This window comes from Lissotriton helveticus, chromosome 5_1, assembly GCF_964261635.1.
Source record: "Lissotriton helveticus chromosome 5_1, aLisHel1.1, whole genome shotgun sequence".
Taxonomy (NCBI): Eukaryota; Metazoa; Chordata; class Amphibia; order Caudata; family Salamandridae; genus Lissotriton; species Lissotriton helveticus.
In genome coordinates this window covers 166,283,542-166,301,183 of record NC_136065.1, presented here as the reverse complement: position 1 = coordinate 166,301,183, position 17,642 = coordinate 166,283,542, and positions in this window count along the sequence as shown.

Genomic DNA, 17,642 nt, shown 5'->3' with positions numbered 1-17,642 from the left:
TAAATGCTGTAACATTTTCAGCCAAAGTCTAGAGGATTTGTAAATCCCTGTATTAAGCAACCATTTTCTACGATGTGGAAAAATGGCGCTGCTCCAGATTCTCAACTACACCAGTGAATCAAAACTGTTGCAGAGAATGTCTTAACTTAGCATTCACAGGGCTCGTTTAAAGTGATCTGGCTCAGTGGGTCTGATGCTCAGATTCATGAATCTGTACCTGTACCTGAAAGGTTACACTTTTGCATTGATACAGACTTTGGTCTTTTGGCATTTCACAAAACTTCCCAGAATATGTCAACAATCCTGCAACAGTTGCTGGTTACTAGATGCATCTCTGATAAACTTTTGTGAACTCCATTTTGTGGTGCCAACCTATACCGCTGCAATACTGTTAAGGCACTGATCAACTGTTGGAAGTTTTTTCCCTGGATACATTCCTTTTTCTACACCTCCACTAGATTTAGGGGATGGTTCGTTCATTCCCCTTCCCTCCCTAGTGCGGTATTTAACCCCTGTACCGACAGGGATAAATTAACAAGGTTTCTACGGTGGGAAGGTGTTGGAAAATGGTTTACGAATGCTAAGGAATGTTTAAGATTATTGATCTGCTCAAACTCAGTATATTACGAATCTGAAAATACTACTCCCCAAGCACATGAGTAGATTTACTCCCACAGAAATCTCTGTATAAATAAGCTCGTTTATAACAGTCCAAAACGACTGTTCCTGAATTGGAAGGGGTCTTTGCCATCGTAAAAAGGCTACATGTGTGAGCGAAACTGACGCACGCAAATAACTTTGTGAATGAGGCCCACTAACCTCGTATACCACATAGTGGATCAAAAAGTGATTAAGAGTACAGACGTTCATTCAATTTTCTATCACCTTGATCTAACTTTAGGTGTAAACTTGATTCAGATTCAGAAGCACAGGACTATTATAGGGGTAGCACTGTATGTGACTGCATTTTGGCTACATTTTTAGTGCATAGTAAATATATATATATATATATATATATATAATTGATCTCAGAAGACCGCTGCCTGGGGTGCCCAATGATAGGGTTGCTAAATACCAAGGCTGGTTAGTTTTGATTACCCTCCGTGTCTCTTGTTTCCACCACCCTACACTTCCTGTATCTTTATCTCATTTCACTTTCTATTTTTTCTCAGTTTTCATTATTTTTTCTTCTTCCTCCTTAACAGCTTTTCTTCTTTTCTCTCTCTACCTCTGGGTCAAAGTCTGCTGATCAAAAAATAACTCCTAGGGGCATATTAGTAAGGGCGTTATCGACGCTTTAACAGGACTTTTTCCCGCTAAAGCGGCGATATTTTTATCGCCCTATTAACAAGCTGTCGCTAACAGCAGTTAGTGACAGCTTATAGGCGATAGCTACAGGTTTGGGGCCCACCTTGGATGTCAGCGATATTTATCGCTAATAACATGCAAAGTGGGCGTACCCAACCTGTTAGCGACTGAAAGCAGTCGCTAACACAGCTATCGTCTATTAGCAAGGCAGGAGAAGCGATTAAAAAAATCTCGCTAAGCCCGAATATCGCCAGAACCTAACGCCTGCTCAGACCATGACTTAACCTGTATGTTATGTTATGTTAGACTCATTTATTAGGCGCACAGATGCTCCAGCGAAGGAGCGTCCTGGCGCCCGCCAAGGTAGCAACACAGCACAACAGAACAAGACGGGGCAAACAGAAAAACTAAGGAAACAAGAAGGTTTTTACAGCTAGCCGAAAAGAGAGCAGATCCCTGAGGGCACGAATCTCAAGGGGAAGGGAATTCCACAACACTGCGGCGCGCACTTGAAATGAACGGCCGCCGGCCCGGCAGCGCTTGAACCGGGGAACGACAGCGAGTTCCAGGTCCGAGGATCTTAAGGCACGCCCCGGGACATAGCGGGACAAAAGGTTGGAAATAATCAAGGCAGGGGATCCCTTGATGATCTTATAAGCAACACAAAGGACCTTAAACTGGATCCTTCGAGCAATCGGTAGCCAATGCAGCGCGCGCAAGGTATTAGTTGTGGGACAGAATCTCGGCAGGCCCATGACAGCTCTCGCCGCTGCGTTCTGTACACGCTGCAGGCGGGTGATTTCAGCCTGATTTAGGCCCAATAATAGGGCGCTGGCATAATCAAGCCGAGAGATCACTGTTGCCTGGATCACGAGTTGCCTGGTGGTCGTTTCAAAAAATTTTAATACGGGTCGTAATCCACGCAAGATGCCAAAGCAGCAGGCCGCCGTGCGCTTGGTATGGCAGTCAAAGGTGAGAGTTGGATCGAGCCACACCCCAAGGTTTTTTAGCTCAGCGACCGGAGTAGGCGGAGGGCCCAAATCCGATGGCCACCACCTGTCTCCCCAGAGTTCTGTATGCTTGCCAAAGATCATAACCTCCGTCTTACTTGCATTCAGCTGGAGACAGTTGGAGGTCATCCAGCTGGCGACCGCCTGAAGTCCATTCTGGAATCTGGGGGCATCCACATCCGCATCCCCGCTGATTGTAACCGCTAACTGGGTGTCATCGGCATATGACACCATGGTCATACCCCAATGCCTGACAACCTCAGCCAGCGGTCTCACGTATAGATTGAATAGCGTGGGACTCAGCGAGGAGCCCTGGGGGACCCCCAGATCCAGAGGATGGAATTGGGACTGATGGGGCGGGACGGTCACGCAAAAGGAACGGTTGGCAAGGAAAGATCGGAACCACTGGAGAGCAGGGCCGGTGACACCATCTTCCTCCAGGCGCAGCAGAAGGATCGGGTGGGACACGGTGTCAAAGGCGGCGCTCAGATCTAATAGCACCAGCGCCGCCGTTTGACCCGCATCAAGCACGGAGCGCAGATGCTCCACCATATAGAGTAGAGCCGTCTCCGTGCTATGCCCTGCACGAAATCCATTCTGCGTGCTGTCTAAGATGTTAGCCTGTAGAAGATGGTCTGAGAGGACAGAGTTGACATGCGCCTCCGCAACTTTAGCAGGCCACGGGAGAAGAGAGATTGGGCGGTAATTCTCAGGTTTCCCAGCATCCAGAGTTGGTTTCTTAAGGATGGGCATAACTACCGCCTGTTTCCACTTCACTGGGACCACACCGGATGCTAAAGAGATGTTAATCAAAGAGCAAACCGGTGAGAGACCATTAGATGGTAGGTCTCTAAACAAGGCCGGCCGTAGAGGATCAGCTGGAGACCCTGACTTGACCTGTTGGGCCAGCTCACCAAAGCTTTCCGATGTTAAACTCGGGAAGGAATGTAACACATCCAGGGTAAGGGGCTTAAAGGGTCTACCGACAGAGGGTACGACCGTAGGAAAGGCTCTATAGATGGCATGGACCTTTTCCAAAAAGAAAGCCGCCAAAGTTTCACAGTGGGAGATGGAACCCTGGTGAGTCGCAATCACTTTTTTGACGATAAGGTCTTTCAGGGCTTTAAAATAGTTTTGGAGGGGTTAGTACTGGTACGAAATTGTAGGGCGTAATAAGCCGCGCGGGTTCTGCACACTGCTCGATGGTAAAGTTTTACAGCGGCCAAATACAAAACTTTTTTATCGCTATCATAAGCTTTGCGCCAAACCCGCTCGGCACGTCTACAGGTGTTTTTAAGCACCCGCAGCGAATCATCGTACCAAGGACTCGGGTCCCTTGACCCACACTTACACGAGACTATCGGAATAAGGGAGTCTAGGGCCCTGGTAACCCACTCACAAAAGCGGTCGTAGCCCGCATCCACTGTATCGACTGAGTCTAGCGTGTCAGAGGATCGAAGATGGAAAAAATCCTCAAGTTTTAATTTATTCCAACACCGTCTAGGAATAGAGCGGACCGCAGGTTTGCGGTGCGGCTCATGCAGTGGACACTGGATACGCACCAGATAGTGATCAGTCCAAGCCAGAGGGGAGGGGGTAAGGATACTGGCTTCTGCTAAATTAGTGAAAAAAGGGTCTAAGATGTGGCCACCTGCATGGGTGGGCTGCAACACCAACTGGACTAACTGGAGCGCCTCAAGATCGGCAACAGAGCTGTGTACCGCAGGTATAGACAAATTATCATAATGGAGATTTAAATCTCCGAGAATGGAGAAATTGGAGCAGCCTGCTGCCAACGAGCTGATAGCATTTGGGAGGGCCTCCCTGAAAGCCACGTCGCTACCAGGGGGACGATAAATCAAAAGGCCCAAGAAAGCAAGATTGGGCGTAACTGAGATTTTAAACAGCGCGCTTTCACAGCCAGTGATTTTTTGCCTTTGCCAGACACACGGGTAGCAAGACTTGACCGCAAGCGCTATTCCCCCTCCTCTAGAAGCTCGGTTGAGAGTATAAACCGAGTACTCAGGCGGGAAGGCCAAGTTAATCACAGCCGTGTCGGTCTCCTGTAACCAGGTCTTCGTCATACAGAAGACATCCGGCGACTCCTTACCTATCAGGTCGAAGATGTCTTGGTGGTGTTTTACCATTGACCTGACATTCAGGTTCCATATACTGAAAGAAGGGCGGGAGCGGGTTACAGCAGCAACCAAAACGTTGCTTAAGCATGTAATGGGGGCGGAAAGGGCAAACATCCCGCAGGTACACGAGTAAGGTCCACACAGCGGCACTACCCGTGGAGCATCACAGCTCCTGTTACAATGCCCAATGGCAAGTAGGGCATGCCTTGAATAGTACAGCATAATGATACCCGTAGTGACCAGCGGAGAGGGCCAGGGTCCTGCCGCGTCCAACGCGTCCAGGCGCGGACGGGCACAGACGGGCAGGACTCTGGCACGACTCCGGCCACGCGAAGGCCCGCCCGCTGCACGATCCCGCTGCGCTAAGGGAGGAGCTTTAAATAGGCGTCCCTCGCTGACTCCTGCGTATATCCAACGGGAGGTGCATATTCAGGTCAAGTCCCATGAATATCGCTGGATTTTCAGCGATATTCACGCATTGAGCCGCTATCGCCGGATATTTTATCGCTTTGGAGATAAACGTTGCTAATAGCACGTTATCTCTGCGATAATATCCGGTGATAGGCGGCGATAAAAAAAATGCGCTAAGAGCATTTAGCGATAATTGTCGCTATTTGTTGATAATATGCCCCTTAGTTTGTCAAAACTGAGTATCCATTTCACTCTCTTTCACGTGTGCATTTCGCTCTCTTTCACTTCAGTCATCCTAATGAAGAATGTGTATTTTACTCTAATTCTGGTAAACACTTAAAATATGAATTAGTAGAAGTAGGATTGCTACAAATCCATAAAAATACATTGTTAATCTTGCTCAGCTGTGCACTCTTTTCTTCGTTGTACATTTCATTGATCACAAACCTTCCTGTTGCCTGAAGAATATTGCATAATTACCATAAATAACCGTGTGTTTGTTGCATTAGGGGGAAAATTAACGATTGTAGAAATGACAATTTTCTCAGTCTTTCATTCACAAATTCAATGATGACACCGTGCACATCTGTTAGGCAAAAATGGCCTTTCTGGTTGATTATGTCTAGTGCATTATGAAGTTGCAGGCTTTTGTGGACGTTTTGTATCAGAAAGGTTTGCTGTCATATGAGTTTCAGTGTTATTTTATGCAATATTAACTTATGTATTGCTATGATACATTTTTTATGTTCAATTTTGTTATTTAATTTATTCAGCAAGTGTATACCAATAAGGATACATTGTACTGAATGTAAGTAATCTTTATACACGCACTATCCCCGGGCGGCGACCTCCGCTCTGCCTGTGGAGTGTGCTGAGATTTGCCTTCTCTGCATTCTGCGGAGAACGCAGAGAAGGCAAATCTCTGCACACTCCGCAGTGGAGCAGAGTTGGCCAGCCCCCACCTCTACCCCCTCATTATAAAAGGAAATTAAACATTATTAAAAATAATTTTAAAACCACTTACCTGGCATGCGCCGTCCCCGGGCTGCCCTCGTCCTCTTCTTCACCATCTCTCTAAGCCTTGTTAGAACTGCGCATGCATCCGCGCATTTCTCGCAAGAAATGCACAGGCGCTCGTGCCTGCGCAGTACTCACAAGGGTTAGCGAGATGGCGAAGAAGAGGAGGGCAGTCATGAACGTCGCATGCCAGGTAAGTGGTTTTAAAATTATTTTTTAATAATGTTTAATTTCCTTTTAGAATGAGGGGGTGAAGGCGGGTGGTGTAGCGGAGGTCCGCGTAGTTTGTCTTCAACTCTGTGGACCTCTGCGTAGCCCCGCTACGCACACTACGCCCAGGGTTAACACAAACGCATACACACACATATTCCTCTTACCCGGCACCTGCAACACAAAATGCACAAAAGAACATTTCTATTCACTTCTCGATACTCTGGAAATAAAACAGCTCATCAGTAACCCAGCCTGGATCAACGGCACCACACGTGTCTTTACTCTATCAGTGTCCCCTAATGTCCAATGCCACACACCTATAGCCCTAGACAGGAGTGAATACTTTGGCATCTCTTCCTCTTTGAATATATTAGACCTCAGCCTCAAGGACAACTGAAAAGGGGAAAATACCCTTCTGCTTCATCAAAGACATCCATCTGGACAAAAGGTTCAAGAAGGACTAAACAATCATCCAGAATACTTCCAGCCCACTATTAATGTCAATACACTCCTTGACATCTACAACACTGCTATGAGTACTCCTAGGAGTACTTAAATGAAAAACTTTAGCACCCTGTAACGCTCAAGAGTGTAACAATAATAAGATTACTATACGAAAACCGTATAAAAAGTGGAGATTATCAAAACTCTGATTTGCCCTCAGCCATATGAAAATGATTTGCTTATCTCTTCCACGCGTTTTAGGTACCATCCCTTGCCCTTCTCAACCATGAATGAATGAAAATAGTCTTGTAACGCGCAAACTTAGCCCAAGGGCATCAAGGCGCTGGTACGAGGCAACAGGACACAGGAAGATAGCACTAAACAGGGATATCAGGGAAAAAGCCAGGTTTGAAAGGCCTTACGAAATAACAGAAGAGAGGCCAAGCCAGAAATCTCTACGGGGAGAGAATTCCACAGTTTGGGCGCAAACGTGGAAAAGGCTATACCCCCCCATTTGACCTTCTGAAACCTAGGGACAGAAAGGAGATTTTTGGGAGCAGATCGAAGGGGTCTACTGGGAATATAGTGCTGGACAAGCGACTTGATATCTACAGAGTTAGCATCATAAAAGGCTTTGTGGGTCAAACACAGGATCTTAAAAGAGATCCTGCGGTCCATCGGAAGCCAGTGCAGGCTCCTGAGTGCAGCCTTCGCTGAGCTGAATCTTGGGAGACTCAGTACCAGCCTAGCTTCCACGTTCTGTGCCATCTGGAGCCGATGGATAAGGCTCTTATTAATGCCCATATAAAGGGCATTACAGAATTCCAGTCTCGAAGACACTAATGCCATAGTGTCCTGTTTACGTGCATCAGGGGAGAGATAGTGGGAGATCTTCCTAAGAGTCCTAATAATACCAAAACAGGTGGAGACAGTCCTGTTTACTGAAGATCTAGGGAGAGGGCAGTGTCTACTATCACACCCAAGTTTTTCCCATGAGAGGCCAGGCAAGGGCACTCCCCAAGCGAGGACGGCCACCACTCACTGGACCAGATTTCCCGATCCTTCCCAAAGATGAGGACCTCGGTCTTCTCCCCATTCAACTTCAGGAAATTCTTCACCATCCATTGGGAAACAGCTTCCATACAGTTCCTAAAGTTGAGAGCACAGTCCTTTACTGAGTGAGTGATAGAGACCATTATTTGGCTTTCGTCCGCGTATGACAACACCTCCAACCCAAATGATCTCACAACACTTGCAAGGGGGGACATGTAAATGTTAAAAAGCGTAGGGCTCAAAGAGGAGCCCTGTGGAACCCCACAATGCAAGGGTTTGGAGGCAGAAAGAAACTGGCCCAACTTCACCCTCTGTTCTCTTTCACAGAGGAAGGAGGCGAGGAGGCTCAAAGCCGGGCCCTCAACACCTATCTCTCCCAGTCTGGAAACCAGAATATGGGGAGACAAGGTGTCGAAGGCTGCGGTGAGATCCAACAGGATCAAAAGAGTGGTATGGCCAGAGTCAACCTGGGTACGGATGTTATTAAGGACTGCCGTAAGGGCAGTCTCCGTACTGTGATGTCTCCTGAAGCCATGTTGGGATCTATCCAGAAGGGGGTAGTCCTTTAAGGAGGTGCTGAGGTGAGAATTTAAATAAGCTTCCAACATCTCAGCAGGGACAGGCAGTAAGGAAATGGGCCAAATGTTTTTCAAAACTTCCGGATCAAGGGAGGGTTTCTTCAGAAGAGGCTTAACGATCGCAGTCTTCCACGTGGCGGGAAAGACTCCCTCAGAGATGGCCTGGTTCATGATCCCCATAAGATGGGGAACAACAGCTTCCCAGCAGGCTTTAAGCATCTTAAGGGGACAGGGGTTGAGACGAGAGCCTGAGCTGACCCTATCAAAAAGGCTGTTCACCATCTCAGGTGTCAGCCGAGGAAAGTTGAAAAGTCTCGTGGTCAGCCCCCTAGGCAAGTTCTCTCCTGGAGGGGAGGGAGTTGGAGCGCCAGGGCTGATAAAGGAATTTGCTGTTCCTAATGAGACGTAAATCTCCGAGATTTTAGTATGGAAAAAGTCGGAGATTTTATCACAGAGTTATTGAGATTCATCTATGGGGTCTGCTACCTGTGGGGAGGTTAACGAGTCAATGATCCTAAAAAGATCCCTAGCGGAATTTAATGAAGCTGTGACCCCAGAGAAATAAGTTCTTTTTTCTTCCAGGATACCAGATTGATATACTTTCAGACAGTGCTTGTGATGCTCTTTCTCCATGGGCTCTAAAAGAGCACGCCACTGCCTCTCCTGCTTTCGACACGCTTGTCTCAATGTTCTGAGTCTATCTGAAAACCAGGGCGCGGACTGACTTTTCCTAACTGAGTAATGCCTCTTAACAGGAGCAAGGGCATCCATCGCTAGTGTAAGAGTGCGAGAGAACTCCAAGGCCGCTGAATTTACATCGGGCTGGTTAGAGAACTCCAACTTATTCAAGAAAGGCGAGAGAGTGTCATTGTTCATAAGGTTGAAGTTCCTTCTTTCCTTATGCTTACAACCACCAGGAATAGGAAGTACTGCAGCCTGGCAATACAGATCAAATGGCATGGCAAAGTGATCAGACCAGGCCAGGGGGATAGGCTGCCCCATCTTCAGCCTCAGGTCATTGGAGAAAACCCCATCAAGGGTATGCCCTGCTGAGTGGGTGGGACCTTCCACCAGGTGAACCAAACCACAACAGCCCAACGTTTCCAAAAGAGCTTGGGTATCCCTACATGAAATATTCTCCAGGTGGAAATTAAAGTCCCCCAAAAGGGTAATATTAGCTCTCGCAAGGAAAGGTTCTATCACTTTACTGAAGTCCTGGCTAAAAGAAGACCTAGGCCCTGGTTGCCTGTAGCATAGGAGGCCAGTAAGATTGATTGAGAAATAACAGGCCTGATAAGGGTCAGAGGGAGAGGTGAGGGTCTGAGTGCGACAGATAAGGGCGTCCTTATACAGAATTCCCAACCCTCCCCCTCGCCGTCCTTCTCTGTCCAGTCTGGTCATCGAATAACCAGTGGAGTTTGCATCGTCCAGATCCGGGCCTGATGAATCCGTAGCCCAGGTGTCAGTGACAATAACCCATGAAGGTTTTCTAGCTGAGACAAAGTCTCTGAATGCAAACTTATTTTTTACCAACGATCTGGCATTTATAAGAAAGCCCTGTGCAACCCTCTGAATAGGGGGGGGGGGCTAAGGAGAGTAGGACCTGTCCTGTTTTGCTGACTCAGCCATCTATTTACATCGCAACTTATGCACTCAGGGGTGACCTGCCTGAAAGAACCTCCGGGTCCCAGATGTGATGGCAGGTCCTAAGTGCTGGTCGAAGATCCAATAGGGCCTCCCTCGTGTAGAGGATCAAGGCCTGAGGGATAAACAGTAGCGGTCGGCAGTAGGAGTTACTGCAGGGCGGTGACGTGGGCAGGGGGAGGGTCAGGGTGGGGGGGTAGTAATGTATGGATTACGGAGTTTTACAGGTAAGTAAACATTTAAATAAATAAAACGAATTTCGTTGCACGCCGTGCATCACATTTGGTGCGCGACGAGCCGGCCATGCAAATTTATAGGGGGAGCACCAGAGAGCTAACCAGCCCACTAGCTCCACCTCCAAGCAGGAAGTGCCCTACGATCTATGCCGGCGCCCTCCACAACAAGCGGGAAAACCCGTGGTGGACCGGGGCACTGGCACTAAGGAGAATGGTTGAGCAGTAGCAGGTAAGAGGAGGAAATACAATCTTAGAAAAAATAGCAGCAGGCGAGATATAATGCAAGACCACAAACACGAGTGGGGATAAGAACGATTAAAAAGATTAAAAATGCGGCCAATAGTTTCAATAATAAAGAGCTTAAACACGCACATCGTGTTTTCCTGCGTCCGTGACTGCAACCATGGGAGTAGACATAATCCTAATCATCACTGGAGTAAATGTTTGACCATTCCCAGGGTAGTAAAACAAAATAGACAAAAGGTTGTAAATACCAACAAGCTCACAAGTTTGTGGCTTTAGAAGCACCTTTCATGTCATCCTAAAACCGAAACGCCCACCGTCCTCCAACAACCGCCCCCCGTAGAAAATGTACTCCTGTATACTGTGACCTCATACTGGTGTAATATTACGTATATTACGTGACAGCATAACTTGCAGAGCTGCCTTGCTGTTTCAATGGGTAACGTGTGAGACAGACATTAATGAGTTGCCCTTCTGTATTCTTTAAAGCTCTTGATGGCACTTCTTGTTGATGTTTAAATGATTGAGTACTGGCGATTTTCGAATTGTAAGATTTTAATTAAGCATGCAATAAAATATAATAATGTCACATCTTCCACTTCTTATTGATGACGAAAAAGGGCATTAACTGCTTGAAAAAAAGGAGCATTCCCCTCATGCAATCTGTCACCTGCTATGATTACCCTGAAAATGTTCGCATTTATAGCGGAATATACATTAAATGACATAACTTGGAAATGTTAACGCGGGATTACTGGTTACTAATTATCTTACCAAATCCCAAACTATGTCGACTGAATCGTTGGTACCTGTCGTTGAGTAAAAGGTAATCTCACAATATGTCAATCAATTTAAGAAACTTACACCACTCTAAATGACCACTGACCAAATTTAAGTTTTAAAGATTTAATATAAAGTCAAAGATAACTGAAGATACAAACTTCTCAAAATGAGATTCAAAAGGTAAATGGGTATCACTGTAAACATGAACTTCTTGAATAATCTAAGTCTGAAAAACAGAATAATAAGTACAAACTCGAAAACCATCAGGGTTGCCAAAATGGATATAAGTTGCAACCTCAAAGTCATTACAGAAAAGAAAATTAAGGTTAGTCTGTCCCTACACTATACTAAGTGACATCCCTACTTAGCAAGATCTTAACCCTCTAGGTGTCAGCCGTGGTGACTTCCTAAGAAGATCACGCACTTCTCTTTGTCTCTTCTCTGATAATGGGTCTCTCCTGATCAGCCTATCTGCCTACCCATCCGCTTCCTTAGGCTCCCAAAATCATCTGCTCTGCTCTCCTCCCGGGTCGCTTTCCCTAATACCAAATCACATTTCAAAAAGAAACGCCCCTTGGGTCGCCCCTCACGTGGTACATCTTTGCGCGGCAAACTCCATGATGGTACTCTTGAAGACCCTCGTTATAGTTGACCTTGGTTCCCAGGCTTCTTCTCCAGTGCGCTGATACCCCCTGAAATTCCTGGAAACTCCTACAGGCCTGCGCAAGGCGCCACTGAACAAAGTCCCTTTCATTCGAGCTGATTAGGACCCTCGCACCTGCATACAGCTCGTCCTGCAGTGGGCCTCAAATTCCAGACTCCACCATATCTTTAGTCGTAAAACACTCTCAAAGCTCTGTGCTGGACACCTCGCGACCTCTTCTCTAACGAGCACATGACGATTTAAACGACATGACATTATCTCCTCTGGCCTACTTGATTTACATGCAGCAGGTCCCTGCACTCTTAAAACGTTAACTTGATTTAAACAGCAAACATTCTTAACTAGCATACGTTTCTAAAATAACACATCTATAAAGCATATACTTTTAACCCTAAGTTCAATAGTACATTTGGAAGAACCATGTCAACCTTATCTCACATTATTTTAGCAGCACGTTCAGGTTTGCTGTGAATTGCCCTAAGGCCTACACATTATACTGGATTTCAAAGTTACATTTAATTCGGGCATGATCCTTTTAACATGAGAACATGAGGTTTTCACACATATTCCAACATTTCTACATTAATCTCACACCGTTATAATTATAGTTACTCTACTTAACATTCTATACCTTTCGCTACTGAATATAAAACACTCTGTATATTTCACTCCTGGATATAAAACACTCGTGTGCAAAACATGTTTAAACTAACTACGTGCTTGTAAATATGGCGTACTTATACATTTTTTCCAAACTTGTGCTCTCTCAGTCCCCCCTTTGATGACCTTCAGGGGTCATCATCACCAAGACACCAAAAAATGTAGAACCCTTCAAAGTGAAGACAGGGCAGTTCCACCTCTTTTCATACTCTCTAATGCTTTCAGACTCTTATATTGAGTGTCCTGCATCGCTGTCAACTCTTCTTCCTGTTTCTTCATAGCTCTCTGTAACCTATTTGCTCTATAACATTGATACAAACGCACCAATCCCCACAAAGTGATTACACAAATCACTATTATGATGATGGGTTTCAGTATGTACCAAACGATACCCTTTCCTAAGTTGGCAAACCAACTTCCAACTTTACCCATTCCATGACCTACCTTTTCCCACACATTTACCTTCGCTAGGTCCTCAATTTCGTAGTGTATGGCAGTGATATTTTGTATATACTTCTCTAGAGGTTTTGAATTGTCTGGAATGTAAGTACAGCATTCCTGGACCTTCAAAGCCTTACAGACTCCTCCCTCTTTTGCTAACAGAACGTCTAGAGCAAGTCGGTTCTGAAGAACCATTGCCCTAATCGATTGCATCTCACCTTCTATCAGCATCAATGATCTTGCAGTACTAGCAGATAGCCTATCTACGACTGTAGCTAACCTCCTAATTTTGATGTCATTCATTATCAATCCTAAGAAAGGGAATGCAGCACCGAGTACATCTCCAACTACTTCTGCTGCACCCAGCCCTCGCTTCCATCTAGTTGATATTTCTTTCTTAGGCGTGTCTAAATTCTCAACATGATATATTTTAGGGAAGACAACAGCCAGATAGCATGATCCGTACCAATTATCTGGTAACTTCACATAGGCATTTCTTCCACATACAAAATATACATTTGGTATGGCTTGCATCCCTTTCAAAAAGTTCTTAGAGTAATACTCCAATTGAAAGGCATGTTCACAATGGACTTGACCTACATAAAAGTTTTCATAATAAGAGTAACTCCTGTGTATGCACAGTTTTCCCCGTTTATCCTTATCCAAAGCAATTGGACCAATACTACCTTTTCTTTGATGTGCCCTTTCCTCCTTGGTCCAATCTGTTTCCCATTGTCCTGATGCTTTCAAAATCTTCTGCCTCCTGTATCTAGTATCTACCTGTGCTATAAACTTTTTCTCAACCTCTGATATTTGACAAGTCAGATTGTTTCTTCGAGCATGTGAAGTATCTAACGTTTTCCATGGAATAAACCATTTGTGTAATCTGTCTTCGCTTTTGTAGTAGTCCCATTTGTTCAAATGCTTGAAATTCGGAACCTCTGGCAATGTCGAGTCGAAATTCGAGAAATAATACTCAAATCCGTCTCGTCCATAAAACATGCTCAACAATAAACTGCACGTTATTCCATATGTCAACGGAAGATGATGGTATCTGATACCCTCCTCCACTGAAGCTGGTAATTGCATACAAACGTAACAATCCTTCACTTCCATGGCATCAACATATTCATAAAGCAATTTAGCATAAGCATTTGACTTGTAATTTCCCTGTGACTCATCTGTGTGAAGCCTTTTTATTTCTGCATCTAACAACGCTTTGTCTTTCTCATTGATGTTTCCCTTCTCTTTAATAATGGTAGTTTTCGGTGTTGATACTCCCTTATCCTCCTTGACTGCGGTTTCATCCCCTTCGTGTCCCACTAGGAATGAAACAGTTACCACTAAAATTATAAGAGAAACCACTACTCCTAAAAGTGTAACAGCTATACATTTTGCCCTGCGGTTCGGGTTGCCAGCCTCCATGTTCTCAAACAGTGTAGTTCTTGACTTTCTTCCAGCATTCACTTCTTCTTCTTTTCAAACAAAGTCTTTCTCTCTTGCAATGTCTTTCTTTGAACACTTGGAAGCTTGACAATTTATTTCCGCAAAACAGTTCAAAGTCCAGTAGAAAATAGACAACCCTAGCCCTTCTCCATCCACTAAAAGGAAACCCCTATCACTTTTCTTCTTCCACTCGGCGCTAGGTTATCTTGCAACAAGTTTACAATTTCTCTTCAGAAGTCTTATTTTCGTCTGAAGTTATGTATGACTCAAGGAGTGACACTACGTCTTCATAAATGTCCATCCGAAGTATCATTCCCTCAAATCAGCTCTTAACTCTGAAAAGGATCTTGGCCGTGGTCCCCTTAGATCCATTGGTCCTCTCGGACCTCCCTGTTCTGAATTGGGACCGACAGTTGTGTCTAATGGGGTGTTCCATGTTACCGAACCTGGCAATTGCTTCCATGCATTTGTCACGTTATTCCTCCTTTCCATCTCGATCCTTTCTCTATCCAATTGCCTTTGTTGTTCCCCCCTATCTCTCTCAGAGTTATAGATCGAAACTATGGGTCCTATGGTAACAGGCACTTGAAGAGCGTCTGGTAATCCCACAGACTCAGCCCTTTCGGTGGTTGGCGTTTTCTGCACCACAAACCTTCCCACTACACTCTGTACAGTGTTGTTTGGAGGTGTTTCTCCGCCTTTGATAGGTGTCCATTCCGATATAGGGAGTGGTGTATATCCCTCTATGTCATTTCCATCTTCCCTTGCGAGCCCTCTATCTTCTATTAACCCCACTCTCGGAGGTGGTCTATCCATTAACAATCTGTTTATCAGATTGTCCTCCGACTCGCTTTCCTCGTCTTCTTCCATGAGGTTTCCTCCTCCTGACACCTCCCTCATCGGATACATTTTTTCCACCTCAATAGTCTGTACTCTCCAACGCTTTTCCTCCTCATCCCATTTGGAATCTCTCACTGCCCTTACCGATCGCGTCAGTCTTTGTTGACGCCTGTTCAAATTTCGGTCGTGTGCAGCCTTAATCCATGCATTAAGGGCCTCAAACTGTGTTGGTCTGGGCGAGGGTTTCAATGAGGACATGGTTGCTTTTAGCCGATGTAACACCTCTAATTTAAACGTCCCGTACCTCGGGAACTGCATTTCCTCATTCCCTTCCGTAAGCTTATTCCAAGCCCCAATCCATAATATCGTATGCAGCCCCACATTCGTTGCCATATAATGAGCTGGCGTACCCTCCGGCGGAGCCTCTTCCCCATAATAATGTTCACTTCGTTTACGTTTAAAAATCCCTTTCAAACACTTAAAACACTTCATGATTTCTCTTTTCTCTACGTTTGTTTACTTCCTGATGACACTCCACCAATCTCAGCGCCGTTCTCACTAACTGGCCTATCCGTACGCGACTATCCTCCGACGTCACGCTAGCCGCCCAACCAGAGCGCGGCTTTAGCTAACGTCACACCAACCGCTCAATCACAGCGCGGCTCTAGCCGACGTCACCCGTCCCCCTTCGCAGCAGTTCCCCTCCTTTCTCAGCTCGTCTCCTCGGTCATGCACGCGTCCCATTCATACTCTGAAAAATGATTACTTCCGTCCAAGCGATCACCTTTCTTGACTGTACGCCCACAGTCTTTCTGTAGTTGTCACCTTAACTTGGCGAAATGTCTTTCCGTTTACTTCCAGACAATCGCCTTCTCCGATAGGTTACTCACACACAGTAACTTTCGACCAGCGTCCGTTACTCATACACTCACTCTTACACTCCCCCTATCTTGGATCCACGGCGGTCAATGGTACCTCGTGACCTCCGTACTATGGTCGACAACTACCCTGGATGTTCGATACACCCAAAACCACTTAAGCTCTGGCCTGAACTTAAGATTTCACCAGTTCACCCGTTTACCAGGTAACCAGCTTACCAGGTTGCGCGCGCTCACAACCTTCTCTCATTCACACTACAGGCATTCAACTCCGCAAGACATTACAATACAAATACAACACAAAACACCGCAATCTGTTCACGCATGACCCTTTTTATACTCACTCTCCGATACTGCTGCTTTTCTCGCACCGTCTACACCTTCGGCAAACGATTCTTCCTCTTCTCGTCTCTCGATGTCTAGGGGCCTTGGGGTAACTAACCTCTCTAGATTACCTTCCTCAAGAAGATAACCATCCTCACTCTGCTACCAACTGTTAACGCGGGATTACTGGTTACTAATTATCTTACCAAATCCCAAACTATGTCGACTGAATCGTTGGTACCTGTCGTTGAGTAAAAGGTAATCTCACAATATGTCAATCAATTTAAGAAACTTACACCACTCTAAATGACCACTGACCAAATTTAAGTTTTAAAGATTTAATATAAAGTCAAAGATAACTGAAGATACAAACTTCTCAAAATGAGATTCAAAAGGTAAATGGGTATCACTATAAACATGAACTTCTTGAATAATCTAAGTCTGAAAAACAGAATAATAAGTACAAACTCGAAAACCATCAGGGTTGCCAAAATGGATATAAGTTGCAACCTCAAAGTCATTACAGAAAAGAAAATTAAGGTTAGTCTGTCCCTACACTATACTAAGTGACATCCCTACTTAGCAAGATCTTAACCCTCTAGGTGTCAGCCGTGGTGACTTCCTAAGAAGATCACGCACTTCTCTTTGTCTCTTCTCTGATAATGGGTCTCTCCTGATCAGCCTATCTGCCTACCCATCCGCTTCCTTAGGCTCCCAAAATCATCTGCTCTGCTCTCCTCCCGGGTCGCTTTCCCTAATACCAAATCACATTTCAAAAAGAAACGCCCCTTGGGACGCCCCTCACGTGGTACATCTTTGCGCGGCAAACTCCATGATGGTACTCTTGAAGACCCTCGTTATAGTTGACCTTGGTTCCCAGGCTTCTTCTCCAGTGCGCTGATACCCCCTGAAATTCCTGGAAACTCCTACAGGCCTGCGCAAGGCGCCACTGAACAAAGTCCCTTTCATTCGAGCTGATTAGGACCCTCGCACCTGCATACAGCTCGTCCTGCAGTGGGCCTCAAATTCCAGACTCCACCATATCTTTAGTCGTAAAACACTCTCAAAGCTCTGTGCTGGACACCTCGCGACCTCTTCTCTAACGAGCACATGACGATTTAAACGACATGACATTATCTCCTCTGGCCTACTTGATTTACATGCAGCAGGTCCCTGCACTCTTAAAACGTTAACTTGATTTAAACAGCAAACATTCTTAACTAGCATACGTTTCTAAAATAACACATCTATAAAGCATATACTTTTAACCCTAAGTTCAATAGTACATTTGGAAGAACCATGTCAACCTTA